The sequence below is a fragment of the Siphateles boraxobius genome, unplaced genomic scaffold (genome assembly GCF_051911475.1).
Source record: "Siphateles boraxobius isolate OS27281-9 unplaced genomic scaffold, OSU_SipBor_1 5, whole genome shotgun sequence".
Classification (NCBI taxonomy): domain Eukaryota; kingdom Metazoa; phylum Chordata; class Actinopteri; order Cypriniformes; family Leuciscidae; genus Siphateles; species Siphateles boraxobius.
Window position 1 is genome coordinate 3,330,937 of NW_027509141.1, and position 12,768 is coordinate 3,343,704.

At 44.6% G+C, this 12,768-nt stretch overlaps 1 protein-coding gene and 4 non-coding genes across 5 annotated transcripts in view; 4 read left to right on the top strand and 1 right to left on the bottom strand.

Moving 5' to 3' along the window:
• LOC143712218 (uncharacterized) overlaps nt 1-12,768 on the bottom strand; it is a 96,466-nt gene that overhangs the window by 9,410 nt on the left and 74,288 nt on the right. The gene's annotated exons all lie outside the window — the stretch shown is intronic.
• Nucleotides 799-885, top strand: trnay-gua (transfer RNA tyrosine (anticodon GUA)). Its single transcript is given in 2 exon segments — nt 799-835; nt 850-885. It is a non-coding gene; the product is annotated as a tRNA-Tyr (tRNA).
• trnay-gua (transfer RNA tyrosine (anticodon GUA)) lies at nt 2,299-2,385 on the top strand. The gene is given in 2 exon segments: nt 2,299-2,335; nt 2,350-2,385. It is a non-coding gene; the product is annotated as a tRNA-Tyr (tRNA).
• On the top strand, nt 3,799-3,885 carry trnay-gua (transfer RNA tyrosine (anticodon GUA)). Its single transcript is given in 2 exon segments — nt 3,799-3,835; nt 3,850-3,885. It is a non-coding gene; the product is annotated as a tRNA-Tyr (tRNA).
• On the top strand, nt 7,335-7,421 carry trnay-gua (transfer RNA tyrosine (anticodon GUA)). Its single transcript is given in 2 exon segments — nt 7,335-7,371; nt 7,386-7,421. It is a non-coding gene; the product is annotated as a tRNA-Tyr (tRNA).

Below are 12,768 nucleotides of genomic sequence, written 5' to 3' on the forward strand. Positions count from 1 at the left end.
GGCCTCCATCTCGAAGGTTTTTGTAGCAGACCCTCATCTGACCCCTTCCTGATGTTGACTCTAGGTCAGTTAATAGCATGAGAAAAAGTAGATGTCATGACAGCCATCTGCCCAGTCGAACACCAACAGTTAGGTGGGCCAGTGACGCAATGGATAACGCATCTGACTACGAATCAGAAGATTCTAGGTTCGACTCCTAAGTGGCTCGTTCTGCCTCTTTTACTACACTGTCAGCCCTTAGCCGTTTTATTATTTCCTTTTATTATCCCATAGTTTTTGTTATTAATATTATTGGATTGGTTGAGAAATATTAAAAATTGACAGTCTAACAATAGGCTGCTTTGTCAGTAGGATAACGGTTACCATACAATACTATGAGTCTTTTCAAATGCATTGCATGAGAACTGTCACAAGGACCTTGCTTTACGACCAGTTTATAGTGTCTATTAGGCCATCGCAGGAATCGGAGGAAAATGAGAGCTCCCTCAGTTGAGCCTGATGAAATTGAATTCAGTAAACATTCCCTTCGGATCATTCCCATGTTCTTACAGGGGGCGGTCACACACTAAAAGCAAAAGGGCCTGCTCCAGGTGGAAAGAAGATCCCATACGGTCTATCGGTCAGGATTCCTGGTTTCACCCAGGCGGCCCGGTTTCGCCTCCCGTTATGGGAAGATCGGGTTGCCTTTGCATCACTTAATCGAAAAAACCAGCACGTATGTCTGTGCTAGTAGCAGTTTTAGCCAGTGGCGGAGCTTCAGCAACCTGATATGTTGAGGTTCTGTCCCCAATCAGTGTGCCTTCGATAGCTCAGCTGGTAGAGCGGAGGACTGTAGGTGGCAAGTTGGCAATCCTTAGGTCGCTGGTTCAACTCCGGCTCGAAGGAGGTCTTTTTCACACATAAACATTTCCTTGGCCGTGCTTCTCGACGAGGGCGTCAGCGCTTGAGTTCGTAGTTCGCCATTTTAAAATCATGTCCTCCGGTGGTGGGCAAAAGCTCATTCCCTGACCGGGAATAGAACCCGAATCCTAACTACTAGACAACCAGGGAAGGTCTGTTGACACCTGCCACTCAAGCCTGGTTGTTGTCCTCTACCAGATTTTGCAGCAAGACCACTAATACTTGTATTGTCCTCCAGGAGAGGAGACGTCACTGACCCCTGACCCTGGATCCCAGATCTTCCGCTGACAAACTGTCACAGACTCTGTAGGAATATCCTAACAACACCCCAACTTGCCATGAAAACAAAGCAACCGAGATCCCCAACATGTGAGGCCTCCATCTCGAAGGTTTTTATAGCAGTAGGAATATCCTAACAACACCACAACTTGCCATGAAAACAAAAACAATGAGATCCTCAACATGTGAAGCCTGCATCTCAAAGGCTTTTATAGCAGTTTTTTGCAGACGCCTCTGGCCCTGGATCCCAGTTCTTCTACTAAGAAACTGTCACAGGCTCTGTAGGAAGATTCCAACAACAACTAGATCCCCAACGTGTGAGGCCTCCATCTCGAAGGTTTTTGTAGCAGACCCTCATCTGACCCCTTCCTGATGTTGACTCTAGGTCAGTTAATAGCATGAGAAAAAGTAGATGTCATGACAGCCATCTGCCCAGTCGAACACCAACAGTTAGGTGGGCCAGTGACGCAATGGATAACGCATCTGACTACGAATCAGAAGATTCTAGGTTCGACTCCTAAGTGGCTCGTTCTGCCTCTTTTACTACACTGTCAGCCCTTAGCCGTTTTATTATTTCCTTTTATTATCCCATAGTTTTTGTTATTAATATTATTGGATTGGTTGAGAAATATTAAAAATTGACAGTCTAACAATAGGCTGCTTTGTCAGTAGGATAACGGTTACCATACAATACTATGAGTCTTTTCAAATGCATTGCATGAGAACTGTCACAAGGACCTTGCTTTACGACCAGTTTATAGTGTCTGTTAGGCCATCGCAGGAATCGGAGGAAAATGAGAGCTCCCTCTGTTGAGCCTGATGAAATTGAATTCAGTAAACATTCCCTTCGGATCATTCCCATGTTCTTACAGGGGGCGGTCACACACTAAAAGCAAAAGGGCCTGCTCCAGGTGGAAAGAAGATCCCATATGGTCTATCGGTCAGGATTCCTGGTTTCACCCAGGCGGCCCGGTTTCGCCTCCCGGTATGGGAAGATCCGGTTGCCTTTGCATCACTTAATCGAAAAAACCAGCACGTATGTCTGTGCTAGTAGCAGTTTTAGCCAGTGGCGGAGCTTCAGCAACCTGATATGTTGAGGTTCTGTCCCCAATCAGTGTGCCTTCGATAGCTCAGCTGGTAGAGCGGAGGACTGTAGGTGGCAAGTTGGCAATCCTTAGGTCGCTGGTTCAACTCCGGCTCGAAGGAGGTCTTTTTCACACATAAACATTTCCTTAGCCGTGCTTCTCGACGAGGGCGTCAGCGCTTGAGTTCGTAGTTCGCCATTTTAAAATCATGTCCTCCGGTGGTGGGCAAAAGCTCATTCCCTGACCGGGAATAGAACCCGAATCCTAACTACTAGACAACCAGGGAAGGTCTGTAGACACCTGCCCCTCAAGCCTGGTTGTTGTCCTCTACCAGATTTTGCAGCAAGACCACTAATACTTGTATTGTCCTCCAGGAGAGGAGACGTCACTGACCCCTGACCCTGGATCCCAGATCTTCCGCTGACAAACTGTCACAGACTCTGTAGGAATATCCTAACAACACCCCAACTTGCCATGAAAACAAAGCAACCGAGATCCCCAACATGTGAGGCCTCCATCTCGAAGGTTTTTATAGCAGTAGGAATATCCTAACAACACCACAACTTGCCATGAAAACAAAAACAATGAGATCCTCAACATGTGAAGCCTGCATCTCAAAGGCTTTTATAGCAGTTTTTTGCAGACGCCTCTGGCCCTGGATCCCAGTTCTTCTACTAAGAAACTGTCACAGGCTCTGTAGGAAGATTCCAACAACAACTAGATCCCCAACGTGTGAGGCCTCCATCTCGAAGGTTTTTGTAGCAGACCCTCATCTGACCCCTTCCTGATGTTGACTCTAGGTCAGTTAATAGCATGAGAAAAAGTAGATGTCATGACAGCCATCTGCCCAGTCGAACACCAACAGTTAGGTGGGCCAGTGACGCAATGGATAACGCATCTGACTACGAATCAGAAGATTCTAGGTTCGACTCCTAAGTGGCTCGTTCTGCCTCTTTTACTACACTGTCAGCCCTTAGCCGTTTTATTATTTCCTTTTATTATCCCATAGTTTTTGTTATTAATATTATTGGATTGGTTGAGAAATATTAAAAATTGACAGTCTAACAATAGGCTGCTTTGTCAGTAGGATAACGGTTACCATACAATACTATGAGTCTTTTCAAATGCATTGCATGAGAACTGTCACAAGGACCTTGCTTTACGACCAGTTTATAGTGTCTATTAGGCCATCGCAGGAATCGGAGGAAAATGAGAGCTCCCTCTGTTGAGCCTGATGAAATTGAATTCAGTAAACATTCCCTTCGGATCATTCCCATGTTCTTACAGGGGGCGGTCACACACTAAAAGCAAAAGGGCCTGCTCCAGGTGGAAAGAAGATCCCATATGGTCTATCGGTCAGGATTCCTGGTTTCACCCAGGCGGCCCGGTTTCGCCTCCCGGTATGGGAAGATCGGGTTGCCTTTGCATCACTTAATCGAAAAAACCAGCACGTATGTCTGTGCTAGTAGCAGTTTTAGCCAGTGGCGGAGCTTCAGCAACCTGATATGTTGAGGTTCTGTCCCCAATCAGTGTGCCTTCGATAGCTCAGCTGGTAGAGCGGAGGACTGTAGGTGGCAAGTTGGCAATCCTTAGGTCGCTGGTTCAACTCCGGCTCGAAGGAGGTCTTTTTCACACATAAACATTTCCTTAGCCGTGCTTCTCGACGAGGGCGTCAGCGCTTGAGTTCGTAGTTCGCCATTTTAAAATCATGTCCTCCGGTGGTGGGCAAAAGCTCATTCCCTGACCGGGAATAGAACCCGAATCCTAACTACTAGACAACCAGGGAAGGTCTGTAGACACCTGCCCCTCAAGCCTGGTTGTTGTCCTCTACCAGATTTTGCAGCAAGACCACTAATACTTGTATTGTCCTCCAGGAGAGGAGACGTCACTGACCCCTGACCCTGGATCCCAGATCTTCCGCTGACAAACTGTCACAGACTCTGTAGGAATATCCTAACAACACCCCAACTTGCCATGAAAACAAAGCAACCGAGATCCCCAACATGTGAGGCCTCCATCTCGAAGGTTTTTATAGCAGTAGGAATATCCTAACAACACCACAACTTGCCATGAAAACAAAAACAATGAGATCCTCAACATGTGAAGCCTGCATCTCAAAGGCTTTTATAGCAGTTTTTTGCAGACGCCTCTGGCCCTGGATCCCAGTTCTTCTACTAAGAAACTGTCACAGGCTCTGTAGGAAGATTCCAACAACAACTAGATCCCCAACGTGTGAGGCCTCCATCTCGAAGGTTTTTGTAGCAGACCCTCATCTGACCCCTTCCTGATGTTGACTCTAGGTCAGTTAATAGCATGAGAAAAAATAGATGTCATGACAGCCATCTGCCCAGTCGAACACCAACAGTTAGGTGGGCCAGTGACGCAATGGATAACGCATCTGACTACGAATCAGAAGATTCTAGGTTCGACTCCTAAGTGGCTCGTTCTGCCTCTTTTACTACACTGTCAGCCCTTAGCCGTTTTATTATTTCCTTTTATTATCCCATAGTTTTTGTTATTAATATTATTGGATTGGTTGAGAAATATAAAAAATTGACAGTCTAACAATAGGCTGCTTTGTCAGTAGGATAACGGTTACCATACAATACTATGAGTCTTTTCAAATGCATTGCATGAGAACTGTCACAAGGACCTTGCTTTACGACCAGTTTATAGTGTCTATTAGGCCATCGCAGGAATCGGAGGAAAATGAGAACTCCCTCTGTTGAGCCTGATGAAATTGAATTCAGTAAACATTCCCTTCGGATCATTCCCATGTTCTTACAGGGGGCGGTCACACACTAAAAGCAAAAGGGCCTGCTCCAGGTGGAAAGAAGATCCCATATGGTCTATCGGTCAGGATTCCTGGTTTCACCCAGGCTGCCCGGTTTCGCCTCCCGATACAGGAAAATCGGGTTGCCTTTGCATCACTTAATCGAAAAAAAACAGCACGTATGTCTGTGCTAGTAGCAGTTTTAGCCAGTGGCGGAGCTTCAGCAACCTGATATGTTGAGGTTCTGTCCCCAATCAGCAGTGTTGGGAAGGATACTTTCAAAACGTATTTCGTTACAGAATACAGAATACATGCCCAAAAATGTAATTTGTAACGTATTCCGTTACGTTACTCAATCTGAGTAACGTATTCTGAATACTTGGATTACTTCCACATTGAATTGCATTTTATAAGTGTAGGAATGCGGCCATCAAATCCTGCTTGCTAAACAGACCTATTCTGGTGTGTTTTTCTGTTCCAACTGGCTGAATGTGTTAGACCCATGTCTCCCTGAAAGTGCAATATATTATAATTTGCTATAGAAGAACAAAGACTATGTATGTTGCTGTCACCGGTGCGGTGATGAGGTGGTGACGCGTTCATGTAACATGTAAAGGTGGCGCTGCCAATAAAGCACCTAAAAGCTGTCACAAAGAACCGGCAAAAGTAGCCTAATGACTGAATATGTTAGTGTCGGCTGCAAAGATGAAGTTGGCGATGCTGACTCGCGATCTTCTCAGCAGCCTAGTGAACGCGCCGGAGAGAAATGCACATTTCATACGGATTACATAAACAGAGAGCAGTCTGTTTTCTTTCGTTTTGAATTGTTCTGTTTAAAAGTAGACATGTCTGTGAGGCAAGTAGGCTATAGCCTACCTTATACGCTAAGTTTCGGTTCATCGATGAGACTAGCTCCAGTTCACGCACCGGCGCCTCCGTGCCGTGATATCTATTGTCTGCTATATTTACAACTTATTTATTTATTCCAGGCAATTGGTTGATGAAACATTGATTAAAATTAACATACAATTAATACAAATTGAAATTCACTTTAAAGAAAGGCTTTGTGCATCTGTTTGATGTCTCTGTGAAAGTTTTAAAGCAGTCTCTTAGTGCCGCTTTCAGAGTGGTCACGTCTGTAACATTGTTTTTTCCTCATGAATGCTAACAAGAAAAATAAAATAAAATGAATAGTTTATGTTCTGTGGAGAGCCAACCCTTCTTCATCCGGTCAGTATTACTTTTGCTTTGCGCAGTAGCCTAATTCACAGAAGTAGCCTACTAAAAAATATTTGGCCTAAAAGTTAAATATTTTTTGTGTCACGCATGTTTATTTCCCTCATATTAAATATAAAATGCATGTGTAGACAGATTTTTTCTAATGTCTGGACTCCTTTATTAAGGGAGTATGGATATACAAACAGACGTTTCGATATATTCGTATTAAATGCATTTTCTGAGAATTTATACTTCAAGTTTTGACTGCAAATGTCACGTCCAACGCAATTGCTAAATTTTAAATAATTATTCCGCAACTAGTATTGTGGTGTAGGTCTACGTATTTTATAGCCTAATGTTAACTTCAAATAATACTAATAGTAATTTAAATATGTGTTAGCATTGGATCTGGACAGGAAGGATAAATCTGGGAGTTGGAAGGTGAGTGTCGCGATTCTGCCTTCTCACACGCGACACAGGTTCGTGGATCTGAGTGTCGCGATTTCGGTTTCATATCGCATATCGTTACAGCCCTGTAGCTAGTAGCCTACCTGATACAACTATAAAATAGCAAGGTGACCAGTAAAACTACAGCAGACGACTACCCCTGGCTAATAAAAAAAAAACTTATATTTAATAACTATTAAAAACTAATAACTTATAAACAGTTACATTTGTTCTCCTTTCTCTTTCTTTAATGTGAAATGCTGTTTGAATTTCCAAGATAGAAACGCATTCTTGCCCTGGCTCTGTTGTCCCGTCTCCATCTCTACCTCTAGCTCCTGCTGCTCCTCTTCCGACTCCATTGTGACTGATCACGCAAACCGCGCATTTTTTCGTTTTCATATTGGGGCTTCTGGGAAATGCATGGAGTTGCCTTCATTTATTTAGAGAGTGAATAAACTCATGAAACAGAAAAGTATAGTCATGTAATCCATTGATCTCAACAATGTAACTGTATTCTAAATACCAACTATTTAAATTGTAACTGTAACGGAATACAGTTACATAATTTGTATTCTGAATACGTAACGCCGGCACATGTATTCCGTTACTCCCCAACAATGCCAATTAGTGTGCCTTCGATAGCTCAGCTGGTAGAGCGGAGGGCTGTAGGTGGCAAGTTGGCAATCCTTAGGTCGCTGGTTCGACTCCGGCTCGAAGAAGGTCTTTTTCACACATAAACATTTCCTTGGCCGTGCTTCTCGACGAGGGCGTCAGCGCTTGAGTTCGTAGTTCGGCATTTTAAAATCAGGTTTTTCTAAAGGGTTTTTATAGCAGTTTTTTGCAGACGTCTCTTAACCTGGATTCCAGTTCTTCCACTGACAAACTGTCACAGACTCTGTAGGAATATCCTAACAACACCACTACTTGCCATGAAAAAATATTATCGAGATCCCCAACATGTGAGGCCTCCATCTCGAAGGTTTTTATAGCAGTAGGAATATCCTAACAACACCACAACTTGCCATGAAAACAAAAACAATGATATCCTCAACATGTGAAGCCTGCATCTCAAAGGTTTTTATAGCAGTTTTTTGCAGACGCCTCTGGCCCTGGATCCCAGTTCTTCTACTAAGAAACTGTCACAGGCTCTGTAGGAAGATTCCAACAACAACTAGATCCCCAACATATGAGGCCTCCATCTCGAAGGTTTTTGTAGCAGGCCCCTCATCTGACCCCTTCCTGATGTTGGCTCTAGGTCAGTTAATAGCGTGAGAAAAAGTAGATGTCATGACAGCCATCTGCCCAGTCGAACACCAACAGTTAGGTGGGCCAGTGACGCAATGGATAACACGTCTGACTACGAATCAGAAGATTCTAGGTTCGACTCCTGGCTGGCTCGTTCTGCCTCTTTTACTACGCTATCAGCCCTTAGCCGTTTTATTATTTCCTTTTATTATCCCATAGTTTTTGTTATTAATATTATTGGATTGGTTGAAAAATATTAAAATTGACAGTCCAACAATAGGCTGCTTTGTCAGTAGGATAACAGTTACCATACAATACTATGCGTCTTTTCAAATGCATTGCATGAGTACTGTCACAAGGACCTTGCTTTACGACCAGTTTATAGTGTCTATTATGTAATCGCAGGAATCGGAGGAAAATGAGAGCTCCCTCTGTTGAGCCTGATGAAATTGAATTCAGTAAACATTCCCTTCGGATATTTCCATGTTCGTACAGGGGGCGGTCACACACTAAAAGCAAAAGTGCCTGCTCCAGGTGGAAAGAAGATCCCATATGGTCTATCGGTCAGGATTCCTGGTTTTCACCGAGGCGGCCCGGTTTCGCCTCCCGGCATGGGTAGATCGGGTTGCCTTTGCATCACTTAATCGAAAAAACCAGCACGTATGTCTGTGCTAGTAGCAGTTTTAGCCAGTGGCGGAGCTTCAGCAACCTGATATGTTGAGGTTCTGTCCCCAATCAGTGTGCCTTCGATAGCTCAGCTGGTAGAGCGGAGGAGTGTAGGTGGCAAGTTGGCAATCCTTAGGTCGCTGGCTCGAAGGAGGTCTTTTTCAGACATAAACATTTCCTTTGCCGTGCTTCTTGACGAGGGCGTCAGCGCTTGAGTTCGTAGTTGGGCATTTTAAAATCACGTCCTCCGGGGATGGGTAAAAGCTCATTCCCTGACAGGCAATCGAACCCGGGCCGCGGCGGTAAGAGAGCCGAATCCTAACCACTAGACCACCAGGGAAGGTCTGTTTACACCTGCCCCTCAAGCCCAGTTGTTGGCCTCTACCAGATTTTGCAGCAAGACCACTAATACTTGTATTTTCCTCCAGGAGAGGAGACGTCACTGACCCCTGAACCTGGATCCCAGATCTGCCGCTGACAAACTGTCACAGACTCTGTAGGAATATCCTAACAACACCACAACTTGCCATGAAAACAAAGCAACCGAGATCCCCAACATGTGAGGCCTCCATCTCAAAGGTTTTTATAGCAGTTTTTTGCAGACGTCTCTTAACCTGGATCCCAGTTCTTCCACTGACAAACTGTCACAGACTCTGTAGAAATATCCTAACAACACCACAACTTGCCATGAACACAAAAAAATTGAGATCCCCAACATGTGAGGCCTCCATCTCGAAGGTTTTTATAGCAGTTTTTTGCAGACGTCTCTGGACCTGGATCCCAGTTCTTCTGCTGAGAAACTGTCACAGGCTCTGTAGGAATATCCTAACAACACCACAACTTAACATGAAAAAAAAAAAAGAGATCCCCCAATGTGAGGCCTCCATCTCAAAGGTTTTTTGTAGCAGGCCCCTCATCTGACCTCTTCCTGATGTTGGCTCCAGGTCTGTTAATAGCATGAGAAAATGTAGATGTCATGACAGGCCTCTGCCCAGTCGAACACCAACAGTTAGGTGGGCCAGTGGCGCAATGGATAACACGTCTGAATACGGAGTAGAAGATTCTATGTTTGGCTTCTGGCTGGCTCGTTCTGCCTCTTTTACTACGCTGTAAGCCCTTAGACCTTTTATTATTTCCTTTTATTATCCCATAGTTTTTGTTATTAATATTATTGGATTGGTTGAGAAATATTAAAAATTGACAGTCCAACAATAGGCTGCTTTGTCAGTAGGATAACGGTTACCATAAAATACTACGCGTCTTTTCAAATGCATTGCATGTGTACTGTCACAAGGACCTTGCTTTACGACCAGTTTATAGTGTCTATTATGCCATCGCAGGAATCGGAGGAAAATGAGAGGTCCCTCTGTTGAGCCTGATGAAATTGAATTCAGTAAACATTCCCTTCGGATCATTCCCATGTTCTTACAGGGGGCGGTCACACACTAAAAGCAAAAGGGCCTGCTCCAGGTGGAAAGAAGATCCCATTTGGTCTTGCGGTCAGGATTCCTGGTTTTCACCCAGGCGGCCTGGTTTCGCCTCCCGGTATGGGAAGATCGGGTTGCCTTTGCATCACTTAATCGAAACAACCAGCACGTATGTCTGTGCTAGTAGCAGTTTTAGCCAGTGGCGGAGCTTCAGCGACCTGATATGTTGAGGTTCTGTCCCCAATCAGTGTGCCTTTGATAGCTCAGCTGGTAGAGGGGGGGACTGTAGGTGGCAAGTTGGCAATCCTTAGGTCGCTGGTCCGACTCCGGCTCGAAGGTGGTCTTTTTCACACATAAACATTTCCTTGGCCGTGCTTCTCGACAAGGGCGTCAGCGCTTGAGTTTGTAGTTCGCCATTTTACAATCATGACCGGCGGTGGTGGGAAAAAGCTCATTCCCTGACCGGGTCTCAAACCCGGGCCGCGCCGTGAGAGCGCAGAATCCTAACCACTAGATCACCAGGGAAGGTCTGTTGACGCCTGCCCCTCAAGCCCAGCTGTTGGCCTCTACCAGATTTTGCAGCAAGACCACTAATACTTGTATTTTCCTCCAGGAGAGGAGATGTCACTGACCCCTGACCCTGGATCCCAGTTCTTCCGCTGACAAACTTTCACAGACGCTGTAGGAATATCCTTAAAACACCACAACTTGCCATGAAAACAAAGCAACTGAGATCCCCAATATGTGAGGCCTACATCTCGAAGGTTTTTATAGCAGTTTTTTGCAGATGTCTCTTAACCTGGATCCCAGTTTTTCCACTGAGAAACTGTCAAAGACTCTTTAGGAATATCCTAACAACACCACAACTTGCCATGAAAACAAAAAATATCAAGATCCCCAAAATGTGAGGCCTCCATCTCGAAGGTTTTTATAGCAGTTTTTTGCAGACGTCTCTGACCCCGGATCCCAGTTCTTCCGCTGAGAAACTGTCACAGGCTCAGTAGGAATATCCTAACAACATCACAACTTGCCATGAAAACAAAAACAATGAGATCCCCAACATGTGAGTTCTGCATCTCGAACGTCTTTATAGCAGTTTTTTGCAGACGTCTCTGGCCCTGGATCCCAGTTCTTCTGCTGAGAAACTGTCACAGGCTCTGTAGGAATATCCTAACAACACCACAACTTGCCATGAAAACAAAAAATTTGAGATCCCCAACATGTGAGGTCTCCATCTCAAAGGTTTTTATACCAGTTTTTTGTAGACGTATCTGACCCTGGATCCCAGTTCTTCCGCTGAGAAACTGTCACAGGCTCTGTAGGAATATCCTAACAACACCACAACTTACCATGAAAACAAAAACAATGAGATCCCCAACATGTGGGGCCTGCATCTCGAAGGTTTTTATAGCAGTGTTTTGCAGACGTCTCTGGCCCTGGATCCCAGTTCTTCTGCTGAGAAACTGTCACAGGCTCTGTAGGAATATCCTAACAACACCACAAACTTAACATGAAAAAAAAAAAAGAACGAGATCCCCAACATGTGAGGCCTCCATCTCGAAGGTTTTGTAGCAGGCCCCTCATCTGACCCCTTCCTGATCACCTTGGTCACGCCTGATCTAGTTGGTACATTCCAGGAAGTGAGTTGGCTGCAGTTGGAGAGGAAGGCTCTCCCCCATTTTTGTTTTTCTATGTGTTTTTTTTTTTTTTCGAGTTTTTGTTACTTAAAGTTAGTTTTTTTTCGCTTTATTTTGTTTTTCAAACCACCTAACAGCAGATTTTGCTGGCTGGAGGGTGGTTATTTTTATTTTTTTACAAGCATGGACGGATTAACGGCAAATGACACTGGACTGGTTGGAGGAACACGCACGGTAATTGACAATGGACTGGCAGGAGGAACACGCAAGGCAAACAACAATTGACTGGCAGGATAAAAACGCAAGGCAAACGACAATGGACTGGATAATCGACCACGAGTGAGAAACGGAGAAACCCGAGATGTGAGAGAGAAAATCAGCGAAAGGAAATATTTAAAAGAGGCAACAGTGATTGTGAATGTGGAAAACGTGATTGATGTAAGAGCGGAGGATATAATTAAAGCTGTAACGGAATTATGTGGGCATGGGGAAATTTTAGCATTAAGACCAAGACAAGGAAAGGAATATGAACTGACAATGGAAAAAGAAGAAATGTGTGTCTAACTGACTGATGGACTGGTATTAAAAGGAGTGAAATGTGAAGTGAAAAATTTGCAAAACAGAGACTATGTTGTTTCCTTCATGCACCTGTCTATCTTGATGATGATGAAATTCTTGGAAAATTGGAAGGAGGGAGAATTACTCCCATCTCGAAAATAAAAAGAATATGTTATCCGGGCATTGACATAGAGGACGGAAAAGGTGAGGTGAGGTTCCTAAAGGTTAGGTTCCCCAAAGAGGTGGCGTCGCTACCGTACAGCACAAAGCTGGAAACAGCGGAAGGGCCACAGTATTTTAGGGTGCTGCACAGTAACCAGGATAAAACCTGTCGGCTGTGCACAAGCCCACAACATCTACTGAAAGAGTGCCCTGACTTTAAGTGCTACAAATGCGAGGACAGGGGACATGGCAATGCTGTCAGGTGCCCGGATTGCAGAGAAACGTTAAATAAATGTGAATGTTGGATGGAGAGAGAGGAAGGAGGTAGGGAAAATCAGGTGGACGGTCATGAAGGAAACAACGAGGAGGAG